Source organism: Peromyscus leucopus, chromosome 7 (assembly GCF_004664715.2).
Source record: "Peromyscus leucopus breed LL Stock chromosome 7, UCI_PerLeu_2.1, whole genome shotgun sequence".
NCBI classification, from domain to species: domain Eukaryota; kingdom Metazoa; phylum Chordata; class Mammalia; order Rodentia; family Cricetidae; genus Peromyscus; species Peromyscus leucopus.
The window spans coordinates 113,703,381-113,717,662 of record NC_051069.1 but is presented as its reverse complement, the minus strand read 5'-3'; the positions used below and the strand labels follow the sequence as shown (position 1 = coordinate 113,717,662).

At 43.4% G+C, this 14,282-nt stretch overlaps 1 protein-coding gene across 1 annotated transcript in view; it reads right to left on the bottom strand.

The window, feature by feature from the left end:
- The window catches only part of LOC114693986 (up-regulator of cell proliferation), a 47,452-nt gene extending 33,186 nt beyond the window's left edge, over window positions 1–14,266 (bottom strand). Inside the window, exon 1 of the mRNA XM_028870595.2 lies at window positions 14,033–14,266. The gene's annotated coding sequence lies outside the window, so the exon portion shown is untranslated. The remainder of the gene's footprint in view (window positions 1–14,032) is intronic.
- Window positions 14,267–14,282: the final 16 nt, after the last annotated feature.

Here is a 14,282-nt window from a genome sequence, read left to right as displayed (position 1 = left end):
CACCTCCTAATCCTTCCTAACCAGTTCTACCAACTGGAGACCAAGCATTAAAACATATGAGCCAGGGAGGGAGAGGGAACAGGGGTTGGTTTGTAAAATGAAAAAAAAAAAATTAAATAAAAAAATGAAAACATATGAGCCTAAGGGTGCTACTTTCATTCAAACCACAAGTAGCAAGAGCTTCTAACCACCAACCTATCTTTCCAGTGCACCTTCTTTTCTTATAAGGACACCTACCCTATAAGATCAGAATCTTTCTCTTATGGTTTTATTTAATACCAGTTACCTCTTTAAAGGGAAGTCATAGAGTCCGGTTTAAAGTTAGGAATCTAGTCTAGAACATTCTAGTGTTTCCTCTCTGCCTCTGAATCCCAGAGTGCTAAAATTAAAGGTATGTGCCAACACTGCCTAGCCCTTCTTTTTTTTTTTTAATAATTTTTAAAGACTTATTTATGCATATAGTGCTCGACATGTACACTTGTATGCCAAAAGAGAACATCAGATCCCATTATAGATGGCTGTGAGCCACCATGTGGTTGCTAGGAATTCAACTCTGGTCCTCTGGAAGAGCAGCCAGTGCTCAACCTCTGAGCCATCTCTCCAGCCCCCTCCTTTCTTTTTTTTAAAGAAAGGTCTTGTTTAACCCAGGCTGGCCTCTTCAAACTCATTATCTTCCTGCCTCAACCTCCAAGAATGCATGAGGAATAAAAAAAGAAAAAGAGAATGTTTTTGATGTTTTGAGACAGGGTCATTTGTAGCATAGGTTTGCCTAAAACTCACTATGTAGCTGAATGAGACTTGCCTCAAACGCCTGATCTTCTACCCCTACCTCCCAAGTACAAGGATCACAGATGTGTTGTACTACTGTGCTTGACTAAAAGGACATTTATGGACCTTGCTCTTTATAAAAAATAAAACACTGACAGCAATATTTATTCTCAGAAAACTTGTAAAACACATGAGAGTTCTCCACGTTGTAGAATGATTTAAAATTTATGGTAAGATGGAACTGGGCACACAACTATAATCAGCACTTGTTGGGAGATGGAGGCAGGAAAATCGGGAATTCAAGGCCAGCTTCTGCCACATAAGGAGTCTGCTGCGAGCATGAACTACATGCTACATAAGCCTCTGTCTCAAAAGAAGCTGGTGAGATGGATCAGTGGGTAAAGGCACCTGCTGCTATGCCTGTCAATCTGAGTTCAATCCCTAAGACCTATATGATGGTATAAGAGAATATACTACCCAATATGTCCTCTGACTTTTCCACATGGACCCTGACACACAGGGTTTCTGCCCCACCCCAAATAAACAAATAAAATGTTAAAAAAAAAACACAAAAACTTACAGTGAGAAATAATTTCAGTTAACTTGAATTAGTATTTTAAAAATCAACAAAGTTTATTTATTTAATTTATAGTGGTAAGATTGAACCCAAGACCTTTCGAAAGCTAAGCAAATAGTCTGCTGCTGCACAACTCAATGAATGTTTTATTAAACTTTTTAAAAAGATTTATTATTTTATGTGTATGAGTGTTTTACCTGCATGCATATCTGTATACCACATGGATCCCTTGGAACTGGAGTTACAAGCCATTGTGAGCCGCCATATGAGTGCTGGGACTTGAACCTGGGTCCTCTGTAAGAGCAACAGTGCTCTTAACCACAGAGCCAACCCTTTAAACCAAATTTTCTGTTTCTTTTTTTTTTGTTTGTTTTTGTTTTTGTTTTGTTTTGTTTTTTGTTTTTCAAAACAGGGTTTCTCTGTGTAGCCCTGGCTGTCCTGGAACTCAAGAGATCCACCTGCCTCTGCCTCCCGAGTACTGGCATTAAAGGTGTACGCCACCACTGCCACCCGGCTATCAGACTCAAATGTTTTTGTTTTTGTTTTTTAATCATCTAGCCCTACCAACTTGCTCTAAGTCAAGAATGACTTTGAACTTCTGATCCTCCTGCCTCCACCTCCCCAGTGCTGGGGTTACAAGAATGTGCCACCACAACAGATTTATGTGTGCTAAGGAAGATTCTAGCAACTGAACTGTATTACCAGCCCCCAAAGTTGTTTCCTGGGGCTAGATATGGCTCAGATAAGGGCATACACTGCTCTTCCAGAGGACCTGAGTCCAGTTCCCAGAACCGATGTCAGGCAGCTCACAGCAGCCTGAAACAACTCTAGCTCTTGGAAGAGCCAGTGCCTCTGGCCTCTTTGGGCACCCAAATGTATGTGCACGTATTCCCCCCCACACACACACACACATACACATACACATAATTAAACAACAGGTTTTGTTTCTTGGGGGAAAAAAACGTTAATTTGCCAAACTAACAAAGCAGGGGGCCAGGGAGAGGGGGGAAGCATATACAACTAAATTCAGATATAATAATGGAGACATTGCTATTAATCTTATGGAAAAAAGAATGAAAAGAAGAGTTGAACATCAACAAATTAGATAATCCAGATGAAATGAGCAAATTCCCAGAAATATAAATTATTTTGAAGTTACTAGTTACTTTTCTTATCACTGTGACAAAATACCTTACAGCAATTTAAGAGGGGAAGAATTTGTTTTGACTTAGAGTTTGAAAGTAAGTCTACCATGGCATGCATGGCATGGTGCCAGGAGCATGAGACAGCTGCTTACACTGTATTGGCTATCAGGACACAGAGCCTGGCCAGAAGCTAAGCTAAGCTATAACCCATAAGGTCCCTTGGAACTTCATAACCCATTTGCTCTAGCTAGGCCAGGCCCCATCTCCTAAAGGTTCTACAAGTTCCAAACAGTGTCCCTAGTGTGCAAACACATAAGCCATGGGGGACATGTCACATTCAAACTATAACATAAACCAAGTCAAAAACCTGAACATCTGGGCATGCAAGATGGCTCAACAGGTAAAGGTACCTGTTCCCATGGCTGAGGACCCAAGTTTGATCCCCAGAACTCACGTGGTGGAAGAAAGAACCAATCCCCATAAGCTGTCTTCTGACCTTCATGGACATGCCCACACAGACACATGTATAAATAAAAGAAAAACCCTGGAAATCTAAATGATCCTGCAAGAAGTAAAAACACTGAATCACTAAACAAAAACTTCCAAAGTCTAGGACCAAATGTCTTCACTAGTGAGTTCTTCCAAGTGTTTAGAAAGTTACCACCAATCCTGCTTAAAAAACACAAGAGAAAGGATAGGTGTTAGGATTCTGCTGCCACTCCAGCTGCATGACCACACATGAGCAGTTCAGGAGCTAAGCAAGGGGTCTTACGTCATCCGTGTGCTGTGTGATTGCGCAAATGCACGCAGCACGGTCACGCAATCAGCACATGCCTGGCATAGCTCAGTAAGCCCACCTGCGCATGTGCACGGGAGTCCTTAAAAAGCCAGTCACAGACTCCTCCTCTCTCTTCTCTGTTCTCTCCTCCCCCACTATCTCTCTCCCTGCACGTGCTTCCCCAGGCCTGGTTCTTTTGTCCCTTCCTCCTAATAAAGCTCTGATTTAGTCGTGGCTCCTGCCTCATGACCTTTCCGCACAGTAACCAGTGCCGCTTATATTTTTAAAACAATAATAGGTTCCTAATTCACTGCATAAGGCCAGCATTACTATAATAAGTCCAGGAAAGAAAGGGGAGGGGAGTTGAAATAAAATAAAACTAGATAAAGAAAGTAACCTACTGACCGATATCCCTCAGAATTTATCTACAGAAATCCTGATATGGTCAGCACTTGGGAGGCAGATGCAGATAGATCTCTGCTAGTTTGAGGCCAGCCTGGTCTATATTGTGAGTTACATGAGCCAGAGCTACATAGTGAGACCCTATCTCAAAAAAGAAAGAAAGAAAGAAAGAAAGAAAGAAAGAAGGAAGGAAGGAAGGAAGGAAGGAAGGAAGGAAGGAAGGAAGGAAGGAAGGAAGGAAGGAAGGAAGGAAGGAAGGAAAAAGAAAAGAAAAAGTGGTTTTTAAAAATGGCCTGGGTAGGGGCTGGAGCTGAGCAGTTAAGAGCACAGCACAATTTTTCCAGAGGTCCCCCACACCTATACTGGGGGCTCACAAACCCCTGTAACTACATATCTGGAGGATCAGTGCCACCTTCTGACCTCCATGGGCACCTGCACTTGCGCACATACCCACACAGACATAGTTTTTTAAATAAATAAATATAGGCTGGGAATTCCTACCATATGTGAGGCTCTGGGTTCAATCTCAATTTCTCTCTCCCACTCCCCACCCTCTCTTCAGGAGTAGTGGCTTGCCTATAATCTTAGCACTCAGAAGGAGGCAGAAGGATCCTAAATTTGAGGCCAGCCTGGGCTACATAGTGAAAACTCTTTAAAAAAAAGAAAAGAAAAGAAAAAACAGGCCAATCTAATCCAACCGCATATTAAAGGGATGTATACTAGGCTGAGGATATACTCAATTTGTAGATCCTCTGTAGAGGGAAAAACAGTAGAATCATTGTATCTAGGGTGAACATTAGAATGAAACAGTTGTTTTCTCTAAGTATCTAGACCTTGAAGAAATCATTGTGGAAAACAGTAATTGTTTTCTGTTATCGATAGGGCTGTTTTTCTGGAGGAGCTTTACAGCCTTTGCATGACTTTGGTCATAAGATGGTCCTGGCACACCTGCAATGTCTTGCATTATTGGGTACTTCAAGCAGTATACAATAAGGACTAAAGTTGCAGGGTGTGATGTTTTCACTCAGAAAACATATAGATTAGGGTATGAAGATCTTGTTTTACCCAAAAAACAACTTTTGTGTATCAGTCAATAAATACGCCTTTGCACAGCTGTTCAGGTTTCAGTTCACAGAAACTGTTCCTCCCTACTGCAGAAAGCCTGAATTACACTCTGTAGTGACCCTCTTTCTTCAACCAATCCTCATAAGACAGACCACTGACCCTGCCTGCCTGGGTTAGGTCTCCAGAACTAAATGGTGGTTCACATCAGTAATCCTAGCACTCAGGGGGGTGAAGCAAGAGGACTGAGTTCACAACCAGCCAGGGCAATACTTAGTGAGTTTGAGGTAAGTCTGAGCTTCCTAGTGAGACCCTGTCACAAAAAGAAAAGAAAAGGAAGGGAAAGATGGGGAGAAAGGAGAAAAGGAAAAGAGGGAAGAGAGGAAGCAGAGGGAGGAATAAAGGGGGAAGGAGAGAGAGGGAGAGAAGCCTATTTTAATCACTTCTATAGTGAGTTAGTACTATAGAATAGGACTAAAAATTCTATCTAGGCAATTAGACACACATACAAAAACCATTTACAGAAGAAAAAGAAAAGCTCACAAATGGGAAAACACTGGATGTGGTAGCAAAACCCTGTAATCCCAGCACTCAGAGGAGGGGCCAGGAGAGTAAAAAGTTCAAAGTCATCCTATATATAGTGAGTACTAAGCATATTATGCTAGAAATGCAGTTAAACATGTATCTTTCTACAGTGTCAGAATGTCAGAATTTATCAAGTATGGGTAAATTCAAAAGATTCAATGGTTTCAGTGGCAACCAGATAATCCTATTACCTTGGTAATCTGGCCAAGGCAAATGCAGAGCCTTTGATTACAATCTTTTTTTTCTTGTGTGCATGCATGTGTGGGCATACATTTGTGCGTGTGGAATCCTGACATTGATGTTGGAAATCATCACCATCATTTTTTTGTTTGTTTTTGTTTTTCAAGACACGGTTTCTCTGTGTAACAGTTCTGGCTGTTCTGGAACTTGCTTTGTAGACCAGGCTGGCCTTGAACTCATAGAGATCCATCTGCCTCTGCCCTCCCTAGTTCTGGGATAACAAACATGTGCCATCACCGCCCAGTTACCATCGATTATTTTTATTCAAGGAGGCAGAGTCTATCAATCAGACCCCGAACTCAGGCCAATATGGCTAGTCTCCCTAGTCAGCTTGTCTGTGCACAATCTGTCCCTGCCTTCTGAGGCTGAAATTACAGCTGCACCACCCACTTGGCATTTACCTTGGTTCTGGAGATCTGAACTCCTGTCTTTCCACTTGAATATCAGGCACTTAACCACTGAATCATCTCCTCAGCCCCTTTATTCTAATCTTAATTACTAACTCTCATATCACATAGCACATGGGAAATATATCCATATACATGCACATACATGGTTTACAGAAAGAATACAAGTTAAGGAGGCTATATTAGAGTTCAAGTAGGCTAAGAGAAATGCAAGTAGAATCTATATTGCTAACATAATGAACCCAAACCAACCACTGGTGTGCTGGTCTGACTGAGAATGGCCCTCATAGGGCTCCTATGTTTGAATGTTTAGTCATCAGGGAGGGGCACTACTTGAGAAGGATTAGGAGGTGGCACCTGGTTGGAGAAAGTGTGTCACTAGGGATGGGTTATGGGGTTTCAAAAGCCCAAGCCAGCCCAGTCAGTGTCTCTCTCTTCCCGCTGCCTGCAGCTCAAGATGCAGAACTCTCAGCTACTTCCCCAGCACCATGTCTGCCTTCCTGCTGCCATGCCCCCACTATGATGACAATGGACTAAACGTCTGAAACTGTAAGCAAGTCCCAATGAAATGCTTTCTCTTATAAGAGTTGCTTTGGTCATGGTGTCTCTTCACAGCAGTAGGACAGTGACTAAGACAATGGAAGAAGCTGTTGACAGGGTTGAAAGTAAAGCTGCAGCGTTCCAGCTCCAAGGTCAAAGGCAGAACCAGGTCTAAGAACAAGAAATGCCAAGTTCAGGTATACAGGAAGCAAGCAGGTAGAGCATGTCAACAGCAGTGGACCAAGACTAACTGAGGATCCAGGGGTAGTCTACAGTTCTCTATCTGTCATATCCCAAGGATCAGATAACAGGGTAGATGGGGCCATTACCACTAGGTATCTACCACTTTCTGAGGTCCAGGTTGAGGGAATTATATCCCTTCTCCAGGCTAGCAGCTAGCATAAGTTCTTGGGCCTGATTTGTTTGATAAGATTTTAATCTGCCCACATACCCCCAAAGTCTCCATTTGCCCCAATAAATTTACAGGATAGCTCCCTCTCTTCTTCCAGGAGTAAGTCATTAATCAGTCTGTGCTCCGTGGATGATACCCACCCTATTGTTGGAGATGGTGGTATTTACTTGTGCATCCAGAGCAAGATCCTCCAACTTCAAAATCCAGTCAGAGGCTGCTTATAAAATGCTCTCAGGGCAACCCACAGGCTGTGCCACTGTTTTTCACAATATAGGTGACTTAGAGTACAGCCATCTCTCTAGGCTCCAGAATGCTTTTCTTGAGGGCATGAGTTAGCAGTCATAGGAATTCAGCACCTTTGTCTTTTTACACTACCAAGATTTTCACCATGGAGCACCAGGAGGCAGAAATTGAGCAGTTACAGCCATCCAACCTTAAGTGTCTAATTGTTAGAACTGTGAATTAAGTGAAAGCTACACTAAAAAACAAAAACGGCCGGGCGGTGGTGGCACAAGACTTTAATCCCAGCACTCGGGAGGCAGAGGCAGGCGGATCTCTGTGAGTTCGAAGCCAGCCTGGTCTACGGAGCAAGATCCAGGAAAGGCACCAAGCTACACAGAGAAACCCTGTCTCGGGAAAAGAAAAAAAAACAAACAAACAAACAAACAAAAAAACCCGGCTAGGCGGCGGTGGCGCACACCTTTAATTACAGCACTCGGGAGACAGAGGTAGGCAGATCTCTGAGTTCAAGGCCAGCCTGGTCTACAGAGTGATTTCCAGAACACCCAGGACTACGCAGAGAGAAATCTTGTCTCAAAAAACAAAAACAAAAGCAAAAAAGCCAGGTCTCCTAACAGTCTAGGCTGAACTCCAGTTTAAGATCCCTATGGCTCCACTTCAAGTGCTAGGCTTCCAAGCATTGTTGTCATTTCATTTCAGTGATGAAACCCTCTGACCAAAAGCGATTTAGGAAAGGTTCACTGACTTAAAACTCCAGGTCACAGTTTATCACTGAAGGAAGTCAAGACAGCATGGGACACAGGCCTGCTGCTATCCCACACAGCATTACCTCCAGCCATGGGACTCACTTCCCAAAGAGATAAATAAAGCAGGGACCATGGTTGCTGGTTGGCTGCCAGCTTAAGCTTTCTTAGAGACTTAAGGATCACCTGACTAGAGAATGGAGTTGCCCATAGTGAGCTGGGCCTTCCTATAGCAATTATCGAGACGATATCCACAGACATAGCCACAGGCCAAACTGATCTAGATAACTTCTCAACTGAAGTTCTTCTCAAGTGATTCTAGTTGGTGTCAAATTGATAGTCAAAGCTAACCAGGACAAGCATGCCCCACCACCCCTGGCTTCTTTTGAGCATCTGAATCTCTTTAGTTGCCTTGGTATCTTATGCACACATACTTTTCTTAAAATTTTCCACATTATCAATTCTTTGAACATCTTCAAGAATTTATCTTTGAGAGAGCTAATGAGCTAGCTCAATAGGTAAAGGAACCTGCTACCAACCAAATTCAAGCCTGATGACCCAAACTGAATCCCCGAGACCCACATGATGGGAGGAGAGAACTGTCTCACATACCTACCCATACACCCATCCACAAATAAATGTAATTTTAAAAATGTATCTTTTTAGCAGCTAGGAGATGGCTCAGTAGTTAAGAACACTGGCTGCTCCAGCAGAGGACATGGGTTATACTCCCAGTACCCAGAGTAGCTCACAACCATCTATAACTCCAGTTCCAGGAAATCCAACATCCTTTTCTGGTTTCCTCAGGCACCAGGCACACATGTGATACACAAACATATCATACACATAAGAAACTGTTTTTCATGTGTCTTAGGGTTTCTATTGCTGTAAAGAGACACCATAACCATGGCAACTCCTATAAAGGAAAACATTTAATTGGAGTGGTTCACTTACAGTTTCAGAGGTTCAGTCCATTATCATCACAGCAGGGAGCATGGTGGCATGCAGGCACATGGTACTGGCTACATCTTGATCAGAAGGCAACAGAAAATGGACTGTGACACTGGGCATGGCTTGGGCATATATGAGACCTCAAAGCCCACCCCCACAGTGACATACTTCCTCCCACAAGGCTGTATCTACTCCAACAAAGCCACACCTCCTAATAGTGCCATTCCCTGTGAGCTTGTGGGGCCCAATTACTCCAATCACCCCCCAATCAAACTACCACATCATGTATCTTTCAAAAAAATGTTTGCCTGCATGTATGTATGTACATGCCTGGTGACCATGGAAGCCAGAAGAAAGCACTGGGATCCCCTGGAACTGAAGATAAGTATGTCTGTGAGCCTCTGTGTAGGTGCTGAGAAACAAACCTGGGTCCTCTACAAGATTAACAAGTACCCTTAACTACTAAACCATCTTTCCAGCCACCAAAACTCTATCTTTGAGCTTGTTATTGTTTGAGACATGGTCTCATATGGCCCGACTAACTTCTTATACAGCAAAGAATGATGTTGCATTTCTGCTTCTCCTGCTCCCAATCCCTCCTCAGTGCTGAGGTCACAGCTCTGCACCACAATGTCAGTTTTTGCTTGAATTTTTGTTATGTAGAGCTGCCATGGGACTTTTTTTTCAGAATATACTTTTCCCCCTTTTGAATGGGCCATATTTTTCTCTTTGTATGCCTTCTGATTTCTTTATATAGGTGTTAAATCTAATAAAGTAGTAACTCTCCCCTTCCCACAGATGTTTTGTTGTTATTGGGTTTTGTTTGAAATAGAGTCTCATATAGCCCAAGCTGGCCTCAAATTTGCTATGCAGCCAAGAATGACCTTGAACTTCAGGTGTTTGCCTAGAAGACAGCTGTGTGTGCTGGAGAGGGCAGAGCCAGAGAAGTGATACAAGCCCTTTGAAGGAATCCAGAAGATTGTGAGTAAATCCCAGATGATTGGACATTGAGTTATTTATACTGTTGGAGCTTTGTTTTGCTTGGTTCAGATAAGGTGCCCTGGTTCTTCCCACTTGAAGAAGATATTTAAGTTTGATTTTTAAAGAAGCCCACAGATGAAAGACTTGAACTTTAAAAAGAGATTGGATGTTTTAAAGAGACTGAAGTTTTAATGTGTTTGAATTTGTAGACTGTGGGACTTTTAAAATTATTTATGATTTTAATGTGAGATCTTGGAAATGAGTAAGAAGGGAAGAGATGTGACTTAATAGTGATGGTTTGTGTATCAAGTTGACAAGGGGTCAGCTGTACTGGCAGGTGTAGTGTGTCAACTTGACACAAGCAGGGGTCATCAGAGAGGAAGGAGCCTCATTTGAGGAAATGCCTCCAGGAGATCCAGCTGTAAGGCATTTTCCCAATTCAATGGGGGAGGGCCCAGCCCATGGTGGGCAGGGTCATCCCTGGGCTGGTGGTCCTGGGCTCTTTAAGGAAGCAGTCTGAGCAAACCATGGGGAGCAAGCCAATAAGCAGCACTCCTCCATGGCCTCTGCATCAGCTCCTGTCTCCAGGTCCCTGCCCTGTTTGAGTTCCTGTCCTGACTTCCTTCAATATGAACAGCAATGCTCAAGTGTAAGCTAAATAAACCCTTTCCTCCCCCAAAAGCAGAGAAGTTATAGTTTTAAAAAAAAATGTTAATTAAAAAAAAAGAAAAAAGAAAAAAAATTATTTATTTATGTATATCTGTGATCTGTCTTCCTGTACAGCATGACAGAAGAGGTCATTAGATCCCACGTGGCTGCTGGGAATTGAACTCAGAACCTCTGGAAGAGCAACCAGTATTCTTAATCACTGAGCCATCTCTTCAGCCCTCTTTTTCTTTTTTTAAAAAAATATTTTATTTACTTTTTTTATTACACTCATGATATTCATTAATTACACTCATGATATTAATTACATTTGTGGTATTCATTGATTACATTCACAGTATTCATTCAATAACTATATTTGATATTCATTAATTATATTAATTTTACTGATTTATTACATTCATGATATCATGTCCTGATACTATTGTCCATCTGTGGGACTTTTCCATCACACAAGACAGGGATTCTGTACTTAGGAAATCATTGCTCTATATTCCTTTCTTCTCCATCTTGGGATAATGTCTAATCTTTCTGTCTCCATAAATTTGTATATTTTATATATTTCATGTAATACAATTCTATAGTATTTGTCCCCTTTTTTGACTGTAAACACACACACACACACACACACACACACACACACACACACACACACACACGAAGTCCAAATTGTGTTGACTGACTGGAATGTGGCTGACATACCCAGCGTCACTCCATTGAAGGGAACTGGTCTTCCCTCTCTCAACAGCTATCTCTTGCAAAGAGCTTCTTGGCTAGGGTGTCCACTTCCCCTCTCAGTGCTGGACTTGTCTGACTTGAGCTTGTGCAAGTCTTTTTTTTCCTCTTTCGAAACAGGGCTTCTCTGTGTAGCCCTGGTTGGCCTGGAACTTGGAGATCTGCCTGCCTCTGCCTCCTTGTGAGTCTTATGCATGCTGTCACAGTCTGTGAGCTCACACATGCATCTGCCCCGTTGTGTCTGGAAAAAGCTCTTCCCTTGAGGTTATACATCACTTCAGGTTCTGACAATCTTTCTGCCCCTCATCCACATAGATCTCTGAGCTTTGAGGAGACAGTATACAGATGTCCTATTTAGGGCTGAGTGTTCCAAAGTCTCTTATTCTCTGCAAGGTGACCAACGTTGGGGGGAGGGGTTGTTTTATTGTTGTTTCCTTGCCTGCTTTTTGGGAGACAACATCTCACTATGTAGCCCTGGTTGGTGCTATATAGACCAGGATGGCCTCAAACTCACAGAGATCTGCTTCTGCCTCCTAAGTGCTAGGTGTGTGCCATCATGCCTGGTTCTTTTTGTTTTTTTGTAAAAAACGGTTTCACTTTGTAGCCCAGTCTGGCCTGGAACTAACAGCAATCCTTTTGTCTCAGCCTCCCAAGTGCTGGGATATCAGGCACAAGGCACCAACCCCCATTACATTTGTTTACATTTTTTTTAAATGATAGATTCTTATACACTGCCCAGGTCGGCCCCCAACTCACAATATTCCTGTCTCAGCTTCCAAAGTCACTGGAGTACAAATGACAGGCACTGTACCCAGCTGGAAATGTGTGCTGTGAAAACTCCAAAAGTAAGACCTTTTACCTAAGCATTTGAGTGATGCTCAAACTGGCTTTGGAAGATTGCTCAAGAAAAACAAAAGATGAAAGTAGGCCAAGGTGCTAGGGAGATGGCTCAGTGGTTTAGAGCATTTGTTCTTGCTGAGCCACATGGTGGCTCACAGCGGCACACAACCATCTTTAACTCCAGTTCTAGGAAATCCAACCCTTCTATCTTCTTCAAACCTCTGTGGACACATACATACAAGCATACAAGCAAAACATTCATACATATAAAATAAATCTAAAGAAAAAAGAAAGTAAGCCAAGATTTTCAAATGTAGAAGGTGCAGGACATGATGGCACATGCCTTTAATCTCAGCACTCAGGACACAGAGATGGGTGGATCTCTGTGAGTTAGAGGCCAATTTGGTCTACAGAGTGAGTTATAGGACAGCCAGGGCTATGTAGAGAGACCCTGTCTCCAAATAAATAAATAATGCAAAAGAAGTACCTGTAAAAATACCACCCCCCACCCCACCCCCTGCTTCCTATGTTTTCAAGACAGGGTTTCTCTGTGTATCCCTGGCTGTCCTGGAACTCACTCTGTAGACCAGGCTGGCCTGGAACTCAGACGTCTGCCTGCCTCTGCCTCCTGAGTGCTGGGATTAAATGTGTGAGCCACCAGTGCCTAGAGAAATTGCAGAACTAGAGGTAAGGAAGTAAAGCTCATGGACACTAGATCCTGAGGGATCACAGAAAGCCCTAAATGTATTCCTATAGGCCATGGGGGTTCCTTAAGGGGTTTGGAAGAGGATGAAGCTAGGTAAGGCTTACGTTTGGAGGACAGTTCATGACATGTGTTTAAAACAGATTAGAAGCTGGGCGGCGGTGGTGCACGCCTTTAATCCCAGCACTCGGGAGGCAGAGGCAGGCGGATCTCTGTGAGTTCGAGGCCAGCCTGGTCTACCAAGTGAGTTCCAGGAAACATGCAAAGCTACACAGAGAAACCCAGTCCCAAAAAAAAAAAAAAAAAAAAAAAAAAAAAAAAAAAAAAAAAAAAAGACAGATTAGGGGAATAGGAGAACGGACTGCAGGGATCTGGCTGGGAAAGCACATTAAGTGTTCAAGGCATTGTTTCTGTTTGGGGCAGGGTTTGTACGCATGTGGTGCAGAACACAAGAGGCCAGAGTAGAATGTCAGGCTTCACTCTCCACTGCTCTCTACATTACTGCCTTTGACGCAAGGTCTCTCACTTAACTGGAAGCTCACTGGCTAGGCTAAGCTAGTTCTGGGGATCCTCCTGTCACCACCACCTCGGATTACAGGCATGAACAGCCATGCCCCACTTTCTATGCGGGTGCTCATGAACTCAGGTCCTCAAGCCTGCACAGCAAGCACTCCTACTCACGAGGCCATCTCAATTCCTCCAATGTGTTTTAAACATTCCTTTTGGGAATGTCCCTCCCTTTTTAAAAACATGCTCTTACTCTGCAATTTAAGCTGGCCTCAAACTCACTATGTTGTCCAGGCTGACCTTGGAACACCTTTGGTCCTGGAGTTATTGTATTAGCATAACCGATTAAGTATATGTCTAGATAAATGTATCGTATTTGCAGACACAGTAACAGAACCTTCCCGATTCTTTACTGTATGAGATATGCTGATACGGTGTATTTTATTGTATCCTACTTCATTTTGAAGATTTTTGGCTACAATCTGTCACACACTGATTTTGTGACATATTGATTAGTTTGTAACTATTCGGTCTTAGACACCTTGGATGTCTTGGGGAAACAGTTTCTCGCTTGGGGTGTGCTCTTTGAGACTAAGTCTCAACCTCGGCAGTGCATGAAAACTACCTAAGTACTACTGAAAATGCAGCTCTCCAGACATGTCGATGTATTTGTACTCAGCACCTACGCGTATTCGGAAATCTCTCGAACACTTCTGCCCAGAAAGCGTATAAAAGCGAGTGAATACTTACAGAGCTGAGAACCACTAAGCTCAGGAGTTATGTGACAGCCTGGGGAGGAGCCCAGGCGGGGGCAGAGAGCATTGCGTGTGGCACCTGCGGTGTCAGGCACGTCCCGGTGCCTAGGCCCTCGCTTAGCCGAAACCGGCGCCACAGGGCCCGGTGACAGTGGCCGGGTAACCGACCGTGCGCCACCGAGTTCTCAGGCGCGGGCCCGCGGCGCGGACGACGACCGCCCCACAGTGCCCCGCGGCGCGCACGC